Source organism: Electrona antarctica (genome assembly GCF_951216825.1).
Source record: "Electrona antarctica genome assembly, chromosome: 7".
In the NCBI taxonomy this organism is placed as follows: domain Eukaryota; kingdom Metazoa; phylum Chordata; class Actinopteri; order Myctophiformes; family Myctophidae; genus Electrona; species Electrona antarctica.
In genome coordinates this window covers 18,040,292-18,059,323 of record NC_136812.1, presented here as the reverse complement: position 1 = coordinate 18,059,323, position 19,032 = coordinate 18,040,292, and the positions used below count along the sequence as shown (strand labels likewise).

The following is a 19,032-nucleotide window of genomic DNA, read 5'->3' as shown; positions in this document are numbered from 1 at the left end:
CCTTGACAAAAGGCTCTCAGGCCAGCGGTCCGGGCACCTATAGGCTCCAATGTAGCCTCTCGTTGACCCGCGTTGTGGGTTCGAGTCCCGATCCTGACGGACCTTTGCTGCGTGTCACTCCCCATCTCTCTCTCTCCCTGTTTCCTCTACCTACTGTACTATCAATAAAGCCATACAAAATACATCTTAAAAAACGAATTATATATACAGGTATATACGCTACTCTTCCATTGAGACATCTAGACCCTGGTATCAGGTGGGACGCCTATTGAAGGATTGACAAGCAGTACTGCCTGAAGCTCATACTGTATATCCGCAATACTATATATGCCAAACAGGGATTAGTAGAAAATGTGCTCTCTCTCCAGTGGGATGACCCGGGTTACAATCTAAGGTAGGACATCAAAGTTATAGATTACAGCTTTATATATTGTATTTTATAACTCTGACCTATGAACTCTGTACATTATTAAGCCAGTACATGAACACACTAACACAGCGCACTCGTCTCTGTCTCTCTCTCTCTCTCTCTCACTCGCTCCCTCTCTCACACTATATTTGGTCCTGCTCATTTGATCCCGGGTTGAGCTCGCCTTGCATCATCACATTGTATTGTCTCTTTGCCAAGACTGATCATTTTAATCTGTAGTATAATTGGATTTGCTCCCATACGGACGCTGCTTATGGGGGCAAGTTAGTGGTCAGGGGCTCCTGGCCCTGAGGGAAGAGACGAGCACGGCGGGATGGGGGAGGGACTGATGAAGCAGCCACACACACACACACACACACACACACACACACACGCGCGCACACGCACACGCACACACACTAACACACGTGTGCACACTAACACACGTGTGCGCAGACCCAATGAGGAGAAACGTCCTGGTTTAGAAACAGCCGGAGCTTGAGGCATCTCTCGCCTGTTCTTCACCATCTTTTGTCCCTCTCTCTCTCTTTCTCTCTCTCTCTCTCTCTCTCTCTCTCTCTCTCTCTCTCTCTCTCTCTCTCTCTCTCTCTCTCCCTCCCCCTCTCTCTCTCTCTCTCTCTCTCTCTCTCTCTGTTTCTATAGTCTTCAGCTTTTTCCAGCTCTTCACGTCCCCATCGCTCCCTCTCTCTTTATCTCTCTCGTTCACAGCTAATTGCTGCTGATCCAGTATTTTTCATGTAGCTGGAGAAATATTTCAGGGGGGGCTCTCCGGCTGAACAATGGCCTGTCTCTCCAGTGTGCAGCGAAAGGCTGCGAGACATGCCATGAATAACGCTGCCGTTTCAATAGGTCCGCTGTATCCTATCGAGCCCTGTTAAACGCTGTGGGATCTGCTCCGTACCTTGACCTGACACGCCGTGTTTACTGATGTACCTCGGCCTTGTATGATTAATGCCATGGCGCGCCTGTGTCTCTGCCGGCCAACGCAACACCACTGAAACATTCCCTGTTCGTACAGACTGTTCCTCCAACTCTGACCTCGTGAAGCCAAGAGAGACAGAGAGAGAGAGAGACAGAATCAAAGATAAGACTCAATTGTAACATCCTGATGGTCATTTAACTCTGAGAGCCACATGGTTCCACTTGCACTCTCTCAGAGTTACTGATTATAACGAATAGCAGGCAATGCTGCTGCTCTGAGCGGCGTCATCACTCTCCGCCGGAGGTAATGCACGGTGTCAGGGTTGAACTGTGTTCCCATGATGACTACCGCGTACTACTGGGAGTGTCGTGCCGTCGCTGTGCCCGTGACCCAGACGTTAGCCCATACCGGCACCCCCCCTGACCCAGTCGCTATAGTCGCTCCTATAGCAGCTGTACCCGCGCTGCCTCGTGCGGCGGGGCGTGGGTAGGGTACTGGAACGAGCGTGTCCGCACCGCCCCCACTGATGCACCTTTAAAATAATCGCCCGTGTCAGAGTGCTGTCTAGGGAGGGGGCGTCCCTGGTGTGGCCTCCTTATTGCAAGTGGCAGGATCAGAGGCTATGTATCAAAATGGAAGTGATGCAATGTGACAACTGTCAGGGTGGATTGGAGAGCATTTATCTGCAAAAAAAAAAAGAAAGAAGGGGAAGCCGTGAACTGGAAAATAAAAGGCCAAGACGGTCCTTCCTTTTTGCCGGAGGGGGGAATGTAAATTTGCGAGCCTGCGTCATGGGCGGGGGAGGGGGTAGAGCCCTGGATTTGGTTCTTCACAGATCATACTGTAATGCCCATAGACCACGTCACCCCACCCCATACACACAAGTAGGCTATACGCACGTGTGTGCGCACGCACGCACACACACACCCCCACACACAGAGTCACGTTGCCCCTCCACCACCCACCCCCCCCATAGAGACAGTCACCTTTCGCCTCGCCGCTATATGGCCCTCATAACTCTGCAGTGGTTCCTCCAGTGCTTCCTGGTCCCGTGCGTGATGGGAGTGTGACAGCCTATGGATTAATGTATGCGGTTGACCTATATCAATTTGATATGAGCTGCAGTGTGACGATCACAGCGTGAACAGACCTCATGTGGCACATCTTTAAAATACGATACTGTAACCGTCGCCCCCTCCCGTCCCCCCGTCCCCCCACCGCGCTGATAGATTGCTCACTGGGAAATCACCACCAGCTGAATGGAATAATTTTTATTGCACTACCCGGCATATCACGAATTGGCCACTATATATCAAATTCTTCTGTAATATTGGTTTATGGTGGGCTACAAAAGAAGCCCCTTAAGTTGGTGAGCCATGTTGTTCCATCTCGGCGTGGCATTTTAGGTGCTGGTGTTTTCATCTATAAAATGAGATCATCTGAACCCTGGCCTTATATACTGTACATCCAGCGGGCGGCAGGAATGTCATATTTACAATTAGACGCAGACTTATTTAAATTCTGTCCCAAATGCCAGTATGGAAATTGGAAAAAGGGACTTGTGTGTTCTGTACCCTCAGCATGGAACACGTGGCATTTTCTAACTATAAATGAATAGATGTTCCTAAATGCTTTTTAAATTAAAAACAATGCCAGATTCCTTAACATGTTGATGTTTTTAATTTGTCTCGTTACAAAACAGAATTAAATTGAATTGTTTAAATCTGGTCTCTTTTTTGTGTTTTCTGCTTGTTAACAGTGTTCTTAATTATGCTCATGTACGTCTGTCTTGGCCATATGAAAAAAGATTTGTTTAATCTCAACAGTGCACCAAGCATGGGTTGAATACTCGTTAAATAAAACATTCAAATGATCAATTTAAAAATGAACTGTGAGCTCTTTTCACTGCACAGAGAGAGAGAGAGAGAGAGAGAGAGAGAGAGAGAGGGGCATGGAAAACAAGCTAACAATGCATGAAAACAGATCATGTACTGTAGAAGATCTGTTCCACCGACCATAGCCCATTCAAACCGGGGAAGGCATCAGTGTCATTGTAGATCTTTGCATTGGCTATTCCAAAACGTCAGTTATGCACACAGCGCTGCGAGCTTATACATCTGCTATTTATTTATGTTTTATCTTGAAAGTGTGAGAACTCGTGCTTTAGAAGGCCTTGGTGGAATGGGCCTCATGGCAGGTCTTAATGGGATAGAGGAGGACTCTGCCTCGCCAGCTCTGCGTCTAAAATGGCACCTTGGGAATTCAGCTCTTGTGTTCATCAGCGACGGGAACATTATCTTGTTTATCTACAGCACTGCGTGCACCCCGCCACCCACCCATACACACACACGTATAAACAACACATGTACACACGCAATTATGGTGATGGGGGAAAGGGGAGGGGCGGATAGAGAGAGAGAGGGAGGGAGGTAGAGAGAGAGAGTGAAACAAACTACATTTTCACAACAGCATAAACGCACACGCACGCACGCACGCACGCACGCACGCACACACGCACGCATATGCACCACACATCACAACACGCACAGTGCGCACGCGCTCTCCGACAAACCATGCACGCACGCCGCCCTTGTAATGCGCTTATAAATTAGTTACCACTTTAGGGGAAAGTCCCAATTGATGATGGAACTCTTGCAGACTCTCTCTTGTTAAATCATTCAGCAGCAGAGAGAGGAAGTGTGCTGTGCTGCCCGGGCTTTCTATTTAAACACGATGAGACGCGTGTCCCACTGTTAACAGACTTTTTACAGCTATACAGTAAGTATATCGACTGGCTCTTTAATGTAGCCTGTGCCCGGTGGATTAGTGCTGCCTCACAGCAGGGGGTCGGGGGTTAGAGAGCGTATACTGTACTGCCCCGCTATACTGTAGCGCACAAGAAAAAACCCAGGGAGGGTGTAATGTACTTACTGTACTATAAGTACATTATGCCGCATTCACACTGGCAGATACAAAGATACAGGCTGTACCGTTCCTTTTTCAATGGTCGCCTGCGTGATGAAGATACAAAGTTACATCCAAAGCTACAACAACTACACAGCTTGAGTAGTAGTCAGTATACATACTGTATAAACCTTAGACTTAGATTAGGAAGACCAGAGTCCCCATGGAGTCTGGGGGGGTGGCGGACAACATTAGCCAGAAATATCCAATCTACAAGCTGCTTAGATTGGCTATTTCTGGCAAAGAGATTTGGTATAGACGGGGAAAAAAGCAGTCCGTACAATTGCAACTCAGGTCTGTTTTACTGAGAATAGAGGGTTTAAGTGGTGAGTAGGCTCCCTCTTTTTCCCCTGTACACTAAGTATGTTTGAGATAGGGTCCAAAGGGAAGCACACATATCTGCTAGTAAGAGTAACAAACGGTTTCAATAAAGGTTTCCTGGGAGAGGATATTCAGTGTGAGGACAACCGTCCTTTCTCACTAAGTATGTTTGACCTACAACCTCACACAACATAGATCTGTTATTTTCACCCTATTTACCCGCATTTACGGTTATCCAATAGTACTCCTGTTGTTCCTCACCAAAAACGTACGTTCTCCAGATGTGAGCTTGATCTGCTATTTTCACTGAATGTTTGTCTAGTACGGGGGTAGGCAACCTTTATTATCAAAAGAGCTATTTTTGGCCCCAAATTACAAATTACAATTACAATTCTATCTGGAGCCGCAAAATATTTGCCTAATAAAGCAAACTTTAATTATTTGTGATTTTTCTGGTCTTTCAATATTGCATTTGTTTTTTATTGTTTGCTAATTTCTCAAAGCAAATCAAGTATACCAGTAAGCCAGCAGCATTGTTGGTGAAAACAAACAAAGATGTCTTAGCATTAATACATTCTTTATTTTCCTTCATTTAAATCCTTTCTTATTTTTATCTGGTGTATAGGCAAACATTGTTTTGCAATATCAAAATGAAACTAAAGAATAACTTTATGCCTACTGAAAACCTCTTATTCCTTTTCATACTTATTTTCCCAAGCAACTAGGAGCCACGGGAGAGGCTCCTATGCAGCTGTAGAGCAGCGGGTTGCCTACCCCTGGTCTAGTCTGACATGCCCAGGTAGGCTATGGTTAACACTGAACACTTTAAATCAAAGGAGTTATCGGTGTGTTTCAAATGTACTGCTGTTCACATAGCAGCCATTTAGAGAGCATTTTACAGGTCCTGTAAAGTAGTTTATTGAAGCTAACTGTGATGGCACACAGTCATTTATTGTTGGCTTTATTGTTGACAATGAGTGTCTTGCTGTCTTAGACTAGAGGCATGCTGGCATTAAGTTGAATGTATGAGCCATCGTAATTCATAGAGAGACTATACTGTTGTGGATAAAGTACTCAACCCTAGAACTGGAGCCAAAGTATATATGGCATAAGGACAGTGGTGGAAAAAAGTACCCACACTTTTTCACGGCAAGGACCCCCAAATGTACAGTAAATGGCCCGTGGACCCTCATTTGAAAAGATATGCCAGAGACCCGAATAAGAGAACATTTTTACGGCTCTAGCAGTGATTCTCAACCATTTTTAATTTCAACGACCCTCAGTTTGATATGCAATAGGCTACGGACCCCCATCTAATGGCATTTCTATATCTCTGGGACCCCAATGTATATTGTAAAATCAAAGTTAATTTAACTCTGAGAGTGTACAATCTGTGTTACAGACCCATAAGGGTCCATTTGGTTCCTAACTATCATATAGCTGGGGACCCCTTGGAACTCCATCCAGGACCCCACTTTGGGAACTGACTTAAAGGATCACTTCACCACTTTTCAACCTATCTTCATACAATTGGTCCTCACTAATGTTCATGCTAAAATGCCACAATTGTTTTCTACTCAGTCTGTCTCATAGGAGGGCTGTGGACAGTTAATAAATCCGTTCACCAGTGACATCATCGATGGGCAATCCAAGCTAATAGAAACTGCAGGCTTTCTATTCCAGAAAATGGAAGCCATCGTATATATCAATATATCAATACAGTATATATTATATATATATATATATATATATATATATAAATGTTGTTTTAAAAAAAAATCGGCCCTCCACCCTGGAGCCTTGCGTAGTGATACTAAAGCTGCGTTCAGACCTGAATACATATTGGCCTCGGTTCGTCCTGTTTGTACTGCACCAGATCACGCCGCACCAGGTCGCACCGCACCAGGTCACGCCGCGCCCGTTCGCGCAATTCTCATCTTTGCATTGACTTTGTATGTAATTGCGCCGCTCTAACCATTCAAGTCTGAACGCACCTTCATATCACTGCGTGGGTATTAGTCCCTCTCTGTGTTTTTTTTTTCTCGCAATGTCCCTCCCCATATTTGAATACTGGGCCCAGGTTGGTTATAGCCTGGTTCCAAACGAATATGGTTGGCCGTCACCATTTTGGCCGTGAAGTCCTCCCACAATTGAGAGGGGCCAGACTTTCTGCCTGGGGCAAGATGCATTGCAAAGGCAGATGAAGGCTGGCTACGTGAGGCTTGGACACCCTGACAATCACTTGGAATCGTATCTGGGCAAAAGTACTTTGTTACTGTCCGTGTCCACCACTGTTTGTAGTCTAAACACTTTCTACTGTTAACTTCCTTGTCGGTCTAAACTTCTCCCCATCATGTTTAATTTACTCTAGAGCTCCAAAGCAGATGCTTGATTGGAATAAATGCATTGGAAATTACAGTCCAGAATAATGAATCGGCAATGTGCTGCTCAGCTACGCATGCTGAAGGTTACCATGGTCCGGTTGGACCCTCTGTAATCAATAGAAGCTTTTTGATATGAGGTTTAAGAATCAAACTGGAATTTTCATCTGCATTATGTGAGAGCTCATTATTGACTGACTGTGTGTGTGTGGTGAAGTGCGTTCAGGAGGGTCTGCACATTCTGGCGCTTGCTTTGTGTCGTTCCCCCCCCCCTGCCCCCAAACCCCCCGCCCGTCCCCCCACGCCGTACGTGCACTGTACAACCCTGAATCTTTATTCACACTGCTGCTTCAAAACACTTCTTTTTCCCTTTCTCCAACAGAGTGTGTGGCGCTTTCTTCTGTTCCTTTACATTATGCTGCTGTCTCCTGAAGTTTCAAGGATTTTCTGTCTATAGAGCCAGAGCACATACATTAAAGGGACACTTCACCCTTTTTGCAAAGACATTATGTTAATTACGTTTAGAAGACTTTCCTGGGCGTCTTTATGTGTGTAATGTGTGTGGTTTAAGATATTTTAGATTTTAGCAGTGAGCCCAGTGTCTCTGATGTCATGGACACTGGGCTCACTTCCTTCCTGGACTAAAATTCCCATAATGCTTTGGTGCACTGATCCTCCTTGTGGATAGACAATATGTAGTCCAGGAAGAAAGTGATGTCCATGACATCAGAGACACTGGGCTCACTGCTAAAATCTAAAATATCTAAAACCACATATTACACACCTAAAGACCCCCAGGAAAGTGTTCTAAATCTTCTAAAAGTAATTTAACATAGGCTATATTTTTTTGCAAAAAGGGTGAAGTGTCCCTTTAACCATCTGCATAGTAGAGGCCTATTACAGCACAGCGTAGTGATTACGCTGAGGATTGCTGGGCGTTTTGACAGAGCAGACTTGCAGTGAATAGCAAAGGTACGGGCTGGGGTGTTTTTTGGGGCCCTCTGGGCAGAGAGAGAGACTGACTGACTGACTGACTGACTGACTGACTGCAGTGGTTTAAAGTAAAGTAGTTTTTTTGTTTTTTTTAACTTTACTGGAGCATTTCCAATTGTCTGTACTTGTACTTTTACTTCTACTCCACTACATCTCGGAGGCAACATTTGTATTTTTAATCCACTAAAATTATTTGGAAACTTTAGTTACTAGTCACTTTGTAGATTTGGATTATTATAACTAAACATACATTAATCACTTCAGCCCTATGCATTTCGGAAAATAGTAGAACTACAATGCTCACTTTGGAAATGTGTGAAACAGGATATTCTGCAAAATGAGTATAGGTTCTACTTTTGGCACTTTAAGTACATTTTCATACCAATACTTCTGTACTTTTACTCAAGCCAATTTTGGATTCAGGACAATTACTTTCCACCACTGTACACAATCCTGCAGGCCTTGATAAGCAGCGGACGGACGGACGGATGGACGGATGAAAGAGGTGTGCCATATAGGAGTTGGTAAATCACTGTCAGAGGTGTTGAGAATAAGCCCAGGGAATAGAGGGGGGGGGGGGGGGGGTGATGGGTGGATGTGAAGAGAGGGAGAAAGCATACTGAACAACCCTGCATGTGTCTGTCTTTTCTGATTTTCTAATTTCTCTTTCTCCGTCTTTGTGCGACTGAAGGATGGATGGAGAGAAGGAGCGAGGGTTATGTGGGGAGGACGAGAGAGAGAGAGAGAGAGAGAGAGAGAGAGAGAGAGAGAGAGATGGGTGTATGGGTTGCCATAACAACAACTTATACAGGGGGCTGTCAGTCATGTTTCATTGGAGTTTGGAGAGGAGGAGAGGGATGGAGGGATGGCATGGGGGAGGGAGGGATGGGCGGTGGTGCACTGGAGAAGGGTCATTTCTCCATCTGCCTCGCTGAGCCGGAGTGTAAATTTGACTGTCAGGCCCGGAGATAAGGACAAATTATGAACAATATTAGCCGGCCGATAAAAAAAGGGAACAATAATGAATGGATAAATATATTAAAACCAAATGAGATAGCATCCAGGCAGAAAGCGGGGCCCCTGAAAAGCCATCCAGGTTTTCTCATTTGGAGGGAGGAGATAAGAGCCGGAGAGAGGCTGTGAGGAGAAGGATCCATGCTATTAGAGCCAGAGCTACTGAGCGTACTTCCTGTCAAAAGACAAGAGACAATCACAGCCATTATGTGGCTGGAATATCAAACACTACTTGGGACTCACTACTACTACTACTTCTTCTTCTTCTTCTTCTTCTTCTTCTTCTTCTTCTTCTTCTTCTTCTTCTTCTTTATCATCAGCTACTACTATGCTTCTACTACTTCACTGGCCTATATGCCCCGCAGCCATATTTGAAAGAAACTGGGCCGCTTCCTTAATTCCTAGGTGTTACCAATGATTCCAATAAAGACTTGTTCCATTTATTGTAGCACAGTGGTTCTCAATTTAATTTAAAGGGCCCCCATAACTGTCTCTTATAGAGTTACACTTCTCTAAGGGGCCATTTTTGGAGCCCCCTCCAGGAACCATGACGGTCCCTGGACCCCACTTTCAAAGACCTAGCAGTGTTTCCAGTGAGCCAACATCCATCTGTCTGACCAGAATGGCGACACAAACTTAATTAGCATCATTGGTAACACCTGTGAAGGAAGTAAGGAGGAGGCCGCCAAATGTCTTTTCAATATGGCTGCTGTGCATAGAGCCTATTGTACTCCTCCATTGAGCAAAGATGCCAAATTATAACAGTGTCAGCATGTGTCCAAGCATGAGGAAAACACAGGCAGAATGGAATCAAATTAATTAACCCTATGAGATCACACCCCAGTGCTTCACCAGCGGAATGTATTACATCTAAGAATCTAACTAGGGCTGTGTTTGAATTAATGAGGTGTATGCATGACATCTTGTGTGTGTGTGTGTATGTGTGTGCGTGTGTGGGTGTGTGCGTGTCTGTGCGTGCGTGTGTGCATGTACATTATGAGTCTGTTTTTTTGGGCGGGGAGGGGGGGGGGGGGGGGGGGGCAGGCGATGATCGGCGAGGGAGGAGACTCTGAGGTTTGGCACATGCAGCCACTGGGTGAGAAAGCTCCTGCCAAATTAACTCCTGAATAATGAGTCTTTTATGTGCTGTGTTATCGCCCGGCGCGAGGATGGGCCACATATTGTGTCGCAGCGCTGGAGCCACTTCAGACGGGAGCCAAGCTAGCAGGCTCCACAGCTCCCGGCGGAGAACACACCTTCAGTACGGAAAGAAAATTAGCAGCAGCTTTAGGGAAGAAGCATGATAGTAGTAAGTTTGTTTACTAGTTTGTTTACGGGCTTGTGAAGTAAATTAGGACTCTTGTACGTGTGTGTGTGTGTGTGTGTGTGTGTGTGTGTGTGTGTGTGTGTGTGTGTGTGTGTGTGTGTGTGTGTGTGTGTGTGTGTGTGTGTGTGTGTGTGTGTGTGTGTGTGTGTGTGTGTGTGTGTGTGTGTGTGTGTGTGTGTGTGTGTGTGTGTGTGTGTGTGTGCGTGCGTGTGTGTGTGTGTGTGTGCGTGTGCGTGTGCGTGCGTGTGTGTGTGCGCACATGCTGTATTTTGTCGCTGTCGGGCAGAAACCTCTTATCCCATTCTCCATGTTTTAACTTTTGGTGTTTTGTCGAAAGGTAACGGCCTACTTGATTATACTAAAACGTCAGTCAAAAGCAGCAGATCCACAAGCGCGAAGCACGACGCGAATTGACGTGTTTGGAGTTTGTAGATCTGCAGTCTTTGTTTTGATGAAGTTCTCCTGCTACATCACCCAGTTGATGGTATACGATAATACGAGCCAAGAAGCCTGTGATGTCTACTAATATGCACGGGAACCCTAATGAGAATGCTTATTAGTGTATAGTTTCCTTCACATGTTGCTTGGAAACAGCTAGAGAAAGAGCAGACGCAGTAGTTCAGAAAAGCAGGCCTCCTCCGCCCATTGCTCTACATTGTAGTTTCCACACCAAAGCACGGCACCAACACGCTTCCATAAAACACGTGCGCTCGGAGCCAAAAGTGTAAAAAGAAAATTATAGAGCGGCCAAATGCACTTTAATATTACATGAATTCCATATCTCATTTTGATGCCGCATAGCCCAGGTTGCCTATAAAAGCCCATGACCATGTTATGCATATATTCAGTCTGTAATTCAATTCCAACACGCGCTCCCCCCGCCCCCTTTGGCGGTGGTACTGTATAGCTACAGGGACCCTGCGTCCCCCCTCCCGCAACACCCCCTCCCCCCCATCCCACCTCGCGGTGACGCAGGCTTGATTCCATGTCACAGTTTCATCATGTGGGGTGTCAAGGCTGCTCATTGGCGGCCCGGCGGGGATCTATAGAAGCCATCAGTATAAATGCCATGGAGCAGTGCTTGCAGGGCCTTGATAGCAGCGCTGTGGCAGAGGCACATCCCTCACTAAAGCACTCCTCTGGGATGGATTAGCCTGCACTGCTTCCAACATACATACTGTACAGGACGGGACGGTACATCCCGCCGATCTGTGAGCACCGAGCACATGTATAGAACATGTACAGTGTGCGCTCACGACATGCATTCAGCCATTCGCACGCACGCACGCACGCACGCACGCACGCACGCACGCACGCACGCGCACACACACACACACACACACGCACACAAATTGACATAATATACTATATGTATGTGAATTTTAGTTACTTTCTTGCTTGGCCTTAACCGCCTAAACCCCAGCGATCAGCTATTTTCAGTGACACCTTTCCCCACAATAACAAAGTACACTAGCATAGAGCCCTGATGGACTCTGTTCTGGGGTTTTAGTGGTTAAACCCACTTTGTAAACTGGACCTGAGTTGGTTCTATAGCCTACTTTGGGACCAATCTTTCAGAGTACACCAATATCTCTTCCCCAAAAATAGCCGATTTTCAAGCGGCTATGTTTGGCTTATATCGATCCTGGGGTTCAAGTGGATAAAGTGTGTGTAGCGTACACACCACACACACACACACACACACACACACACACACACACACACACACACACACACACACACACGTCACACACACGTCACACACACACACACCACATTCGCATACGCGCGCAGGCACCGGAATATGTCGAGAGCTTTTTCAAGCCCTTACTCTGAACAAACAAGCAAACAAACAGATACACACTGCAGTGGGTGGAAGGGAAGGCATCGGTTGGGCATAACGGTTGCATCACAAGCGCGTTCGTCAAGCCAGGGAGCATCACATCAAACCGCAACATCCTCACGGCAGCGCGGTCTCACAGGAAGAGAGCTTTAGCATTCCAACCATACACATTTCCTTCCACGCCGACCCCGTCGATTCTATCTCAGAGGGGATTTACAGAGCAGTGATCATGAATTCTTTCTGTGCCGCTGGTATAGTGGTGGTGGTGGTGTGGGGGGATGAGGATGGATATGATGTATGACGGACTAAAAGACTCGCGCCCCCACACATTCATATGTGCGCACATGCAGGCACATGCACACACGTGCACATGCAAGCATGCTTGTCCATTGTCGCTTCTAAGTGTATACGTATATCCTGTGCACACCACACATGTGAAGCTGAATATGCGCGCACACGCACACGCAGCCGCACGCGCCGCGCGCGCACGCACACCCTGATTCTATACATGGGAACCATGTGTTTTGCACTGCCGGCTGGGGAATTTCAGAAGCAACCTGGGATGCATCCCTGCATGCTGGGAGCCTTGAACATACAATTATTGGCTACTGACTTGGTTCTCTCATCCTGACTGTTCCTGCTCCTAAACACTCTGATGTGTGTTGCACGTGCGCTTGAGTGTGTGTCTCTGTGTGCGTGCGGGCGTGCGAGCGTGCGCTGCTTGAAAAGATTCAGGTTGGGGGTTAGCGTTGGGGATTAGGCATTTAGAGGTTAGGTTTAGGTGTTAACCAATTTTGACCTGAGATCAGATTCTATATAATGTCTTCTACATGCTGACAGTTTTCTGAAAAAGCTATGTTTCTATGTCAGTCGTTCTTCGATTTTTCAAAAATAGCAGACCTACAAGCTCGTAGCGCGCCACTCGGTGGCGCGCTATGAGCTTGTAGATCTGCTATTTTTCAATAGCGCTAACACCAAAAGGGGTTCCCGCCCAAAATGGGTTAAATCCACACCAATGATTCCACACCATGCAACTACTTGCAACCATTATCTCTAAAGGCAGTTGCAAGTAAGGAGTTGCATGGTGTGGACTGGCCCGGTTAGAGGTATCACTATTTTATACTTGAGTGCAGGAGATATCATCACGCACTGAAATATAGCCGATCTACAAGCTCACAACGCGTCACCATGTGACGCGTTGGGGTATTACCTCTGTCACAGTGGGACGTGTTGTGAGCTTGTAGATCTGTATAGCAATACAAACGTGTGTGTGTGTGTGTGTGTGTGTGTGTGTGTGTGTGTGTGTGTGTGTGTGTGTGTGTGTGTGTGTGTGTGTGTGTGTGTGTGTGTGTGTGTGTGTGTGTGTGTGTGTGTGTGTGTGTGTGTGTGTGTGTGTGTGTGTGTGTGTGTGTGTGTGTGTGTATGTGTGTTCACAAGCCGCGTCGGCAACTTCCACCACCCTCTACACCAGCGGCCCAGCTAGGCTCAGCCCGGCTCAGAGCAGGGAGAGGAAAAGAATAGAAGGAGAAATTGCTTAAAATATTTTATCTCCCACCATATACGTCTCAGCAAATTTACACTCAATATGATAACAAACGTGAAATATTACTCGCAGCCTTGTGTCGACTTCAACATATTACAGCGGCGCTCGTAAATCCTGAAACTGCTGCGCAACGTCTATACGTAGCAGGCCTGTGTATATAAACATTTACAATATGGCAGCGCTATTTATATTGTCTGCCTTCATAATGCCATCCGAAGGGCATTTTGGCATTCGTTACGATATGGATTTTCCAGCCCTCCCAATTCTCTCCCGTCCCATTTACTGGCGCTCCTCTGTTCTATATGTTTGTGTACAGTAGAATGGACCCTTTACCTTTGGCAGTATTTAACACAGCGCTCGGCCTGCTTCTTAATTATTTTCTCATGGCTCCACTGACACTGATTCATGAGGCTAATGTTGGGCACACCCCTTCGACCGGCCCCCTCTACCCAGCAACCCCCCACCTCCTCCCCCCCTCCTCTCTTACACACGCCGTTTCCCTCTCATTTTTTCCCTCTTCCTCCTTTCACAGCACAGTAGCTCTTCTTCGCTCCATTCCCCAACTCTTCCCCTCTTTTCTCCCTCATATTACTCCCTCTCTCTCCCTCTCTATCTCTCTCTCTCTCTCTCTCTCTCTCTCTCTCTCTCACTCTCTCTCTCTCTCTCACTCTCTCTCTCGCTTTCTCTTAGTCAGGAAATCAACTAATTAATTTGACTCAGATATTGGACTTGAAGTTAGTACAATTTCGAGGTAATTGTACTCTACTCGTGTATTTCCTTTATTGTTTTTATTTTGCTTTTTACCTCTTTTTCTCCCCTATTTAGTCGCTATGCCACTTGATTCCTCCCCTCACACATTTCAGTCTGTTGATGTTGTATCCTACCGGCTGGCCAACGTTGAAGCCGCCGAGCCTACTGGTCAAAGCTGGAACTGCAGGCGGGCCTGTGCATATACAGTAGCACGAGGAAACCCTGCGCAGCTGGGGTTTAACATTGAGCGCTCGTTTGCACTTCTGTATTTGACCCCAAAAAGTGGAGGCCAAATGCGGAAGTAGAGCGTTCTTCCGGGTGCTTCAAAATTCCACTGAGCAACTTCCATTGAAATGAATAGCAGGGGGCGGGGCTGTCGCTCACGGTCCGCTAACTATGGTATGTGTAGTGACAAATATCACCCTCCCGTCCTGGCTTCCCCTGGCCCGTACACGGGCCGATTGTGTTCGCATAGATGCTCGACAAAGCTAGATTCAACCCCTAGACTCCCCTAGTATTGGTGCTACTTTACCACTGCGCCACACGAGCGCCCGGGAGTTAAAATAACACTGTGCCATGCAGCAGCTCAGGGAGTTAAAATAACACTGTGCCATGCAGCAGCTCAGGGAGTTAAAATAACACTGTGCCATGCAGCAGCTCAGGGAGTTAAAATAACACTGTGCCATGCAGCAGCTCAGGGAGTTAAAATAACACTGTGCCATGCAGCAGCTCAGGGAGTTAAAATAACACTGTGCCATGCAGCAGCTCAGGGAGACACTTGTCACCCAACACTTTGTCATTAACTGCAACATACTGCGCGAAAGTGCTAACTGGCTATCCGCCAGAAAGTAACTCCATTTATTAAAGGAGTTACTTTCTGGCGGACACTGTATTACTGTATTTAGATTTTTCAACTCCACTGCATCTCAGAGGAAATGTTATTACTTTTATCTCCACTACAATTATTTGACTATTTTTTATGTTCATCGATTTAAAAATTGCCGATCTGTAAGATCACATACAAGCTCATGTGTTGTGCTTGACGTTTGACATTTAGAATTTTCTTTAGCACTTGTTCTGTACCTGTATATGTTCTGATGCCGATACTTGTGTCCTTTCACTCAAGTGAAATTCCGAATACAGAACCTTTACTGTACTGTATTTCTACATTGTACTTTTTCCACCACTGGCTAAATGCAACGTTGTCAACTTGGCAGAAACACAAGGTGTCGATTTAGTCCAAACTTGAAGAACAAAGTGTTTTGTGCTCCTCCGAGGCCTGATATGGCCTTTTTTTAAAGTGATTATTAAACACTTTTTTACATTATCGCATCTTTTGTAAGCGCTGATTGACCTTGTAGCCTAATTAACCCATTCTGGGCGGGAACCCCTTTTGGTGTTTTAACTAAGCATTATGTTATACTTTAGCTATTGAAAAATAGCAGATCTACAAGCTCATAGCGCGCCACCGAGCGGCGCGCTACGAGCTTGTAGGTCTGCTATTTTTTTTTAATCGTAAAAATGCGGCACAAATCTTTGAATATATATTATTTCAGAGCGAACGTTTTTTGTATTTCGACGTCAGGCCTGAATGGGTTAAAGTGCACCGTTGCCAGTAGAGACAGCAGATAAGACAGCTTGGCTGTCAGTGTGAGTGACAGCGCGAGGCTCTCCCCCCGCAGTCACATTAGCACCACAGAGCACCAGAGTGTGCACCGTGCATACACAAAGACACGCCACAAAACCAGGGGCCCGTGCAGGTGAAAAGTTCCGGGTTTAGCATCTTTTTTTTTTCCTGCGGTGCTGGCGTGAATCAACTCGATGGTAATAATATGGAAATAGCGGCAAAAAAATATAAAAATACATCAGTGACATGCTTTAGGGCTTATGTATTTATTTATGTATTTGCGACTTTACCCTTATACAGCACTTTCCCGTCTCATAACTGTTAACACTGCAGTTTTTCGGCGGAGTAAAAAAGGTGCGCTCTGTACCGAGCTGCACTGTGCCTGTACAGTGTGGAAGGGTGCTAACACTATCAGAGATTAGTGGATGAATATGGATCAGGGGAGAACATCACCCCCCCCCCCCCCCCCACCCCCCTATCCCCTCCAAACCCAAACCGCTGCCTATAGTGTATAAAGTGCTCAGAGCACAAATGAATCCACTTTCCGCGCGGCCCCTGCAGGGTCTGTCTGTGTGGAGGTGAGTGTTAAAGTGCACGGTGCCATGTATGTGTTGGTCCGACCGTACGCACACGGCACGGCACACTCTCCTCTCCTCTCCGCTCAGGGCCAGCTGGGGAGAGCTGACATGCAGGGTGGCCTGTAAGCCTCTTTTGTCCATGGCCAGCAAAGTCATCTGCCAGCTCAGTTGCTCTAGCACACAAAGCTACCGAGAGATATAGCCCCATATTCTGGTACATTCTCGCTCTCACTTAAGCTGCGGCTGCGGCCAATGCCTCTCTCTCTCTCGCTCTCTCTCTCTCCCTCCCTTCAAGGCCCCCTCCCTCCTCCTTTTCATCTCTCTCTAGTTCACTCTTGCACTCCACTCTCTCTGTCGTTCACTTCAACTTTCTGCCTCTATCACCCCTCCAACTACTTTCTCATTCATTATCTCTCTGTGTCAGTGTTTCCGCTCACATCTCACATTCCTCGTCTCGATCTCTCACAGTTTTTTTCCTTGGGTCAGAGTGGGAGATAAAACAGACTTATGGTTATATTGGACTATCTTACACTTTTCATTCTGATCCTGCGTTCTCCTTCCTATCCAGTTCTCTATGTGTTTCCTCCTATCTTGTATCGCAGGCCTTTTGTTTCAGCATGATGTGTATCTTCACATGTGTACAGTATCTTGCACGCAACAACACATGACAAAAATGTTAAAAGGAACACATATGCTTCTCTATGACCTCTTGCACACTTACTCTGAAATTGCCACAGAGGAGTGGATGCGACGGTATGTTCGTAATTTTTTGTCTGGTGATCTTAGTTTGATTGCTGCGTTTTCTTTTTCAGAGGAGTTTAAAAACAGATTGAACAATATAGAAATCGCACCATACTCTGTGTGCAAGGGCCCTGCGTGCTTTATATTTATATACACCTTTGTACGACGTTAAGTATACATCAGGCTTTACTTTGCTGCATTTGCTTTGAGGTTAGGAGGTGATAGGATATTGGTTCTCTATTGCCAGGAAAGGGAGATAGAGGAGATGGGGATGCCTGCCCTGTTTGGCTCAATGTGTAATGAAGTTTGTTGTCTCTTGCTGTAGTCAATTTCGTCCTTCCGTGCAAGGAAGGGAGAAAAAAAAAAGTAATTACTTGAGAGCAACCACCGCATGAAGGTAACTCATTAGGCATCCAAGATCATCACAAGGTAAGATGAGAGAGAAGAGGAGAACGAATGACAGAGACCATATGGCAGGAATGAGTTGTGGAGACACACGAGAAATGACCAGTGGTAGAAGTGGTAGAGGTACAAATACTGTTACTAGTACAATACCTGCATTCAACATTTGACGTAAATAAAAGTAGTAAAGTCTTAGGATACCAAGAGTAAAAGTACTAATTTAAAATGTCTCAAAATAATAAACTCAAAATGAATGAACTAGAGGTTTGGGCGTTCGGCACATCTAGATGCTGCTACTCACAGTCACACCTAAGTCGCACCGCTGATATGTCTGTATGTCGGGGGCTTTGTCAGAGTACCCCATAGATGAGATCCCTGATGTCATCATATACTGGCACGCCCATATAGGGGCTCGGCGCTTCTGGACATCTGACAAGCCCCTGACACTATAGACATATTGGATTGATCAGCGGTGTGATGCTGTAGGTGTGAGGTCCGCGTAGCGGGCGGAACCTATACTGTATATATGGCCATAAAAGGAACAGACAGACAGATACAGAAATCTCCATATTGGCCTACGGGCATAAAAGGGACACAGACGGATGGACGTACAGATGAGTACAACAGGTAGTGCATAACCCGCTGGGGAACGCATCGTTCCTGACTTCCCAAGTAGACCTAACTTAATATATAATAACATATTTTATCTGTTTGGAATAACAACTAGGTACCGGCCTACTCACAGACTAAACAAGTCCTGGACGATATAACCCTATAGGAACAATGCAAGTTGTAAATGCATGCTGGAAGTTTGGGAGGGATCCGCACGTAAATCCTGACGGAGCATTAGTCCGACATGCGGATACCGCTTGAACATGCGCTGCTCCCGTGCTTGCGGTTATGGTTAGGTTAGGGTTTGAGGTAGGTTGTCGTTTGTCGGACCAATGACTAGTCTGAAGTACTGCACCTGCTTTGGAAGACACTAGTTCATGTTCGGTGGAAACCCTGTGTGTTCTCTAAACCGTTCCTTTTCAGGATATGGAAAACAAGAACCTGTGTTTCAATGCATCCAATGAAGTTATTATTTAGACCCCAATTCCTTGTTAATACTATTCATTGGTTCATATTTATAAAATCCACCGACACGCTTAAAGGGGCAATCCACTCATTTTCAACATTTTACTATGTCATTAATA

At 46.0% G+C, this 19,032-nt stretch overlaps 1 protein-coding gene across 1 annotated transcript in view; it reads right to left on the bottom strand.

Annotated features, from left to right (window-relative positions):
* celf5a (cugbp, Elav-like family member 5a) overlaps positions 1-19,032 on the bottom strand; it is a gene marked incomplete at both ends in the record, with an annotated part of 342,492 nt that overhangs the window by 72,218 nt on the left and 251,242 nt on the right. The window lies entirely within an intron of this gene.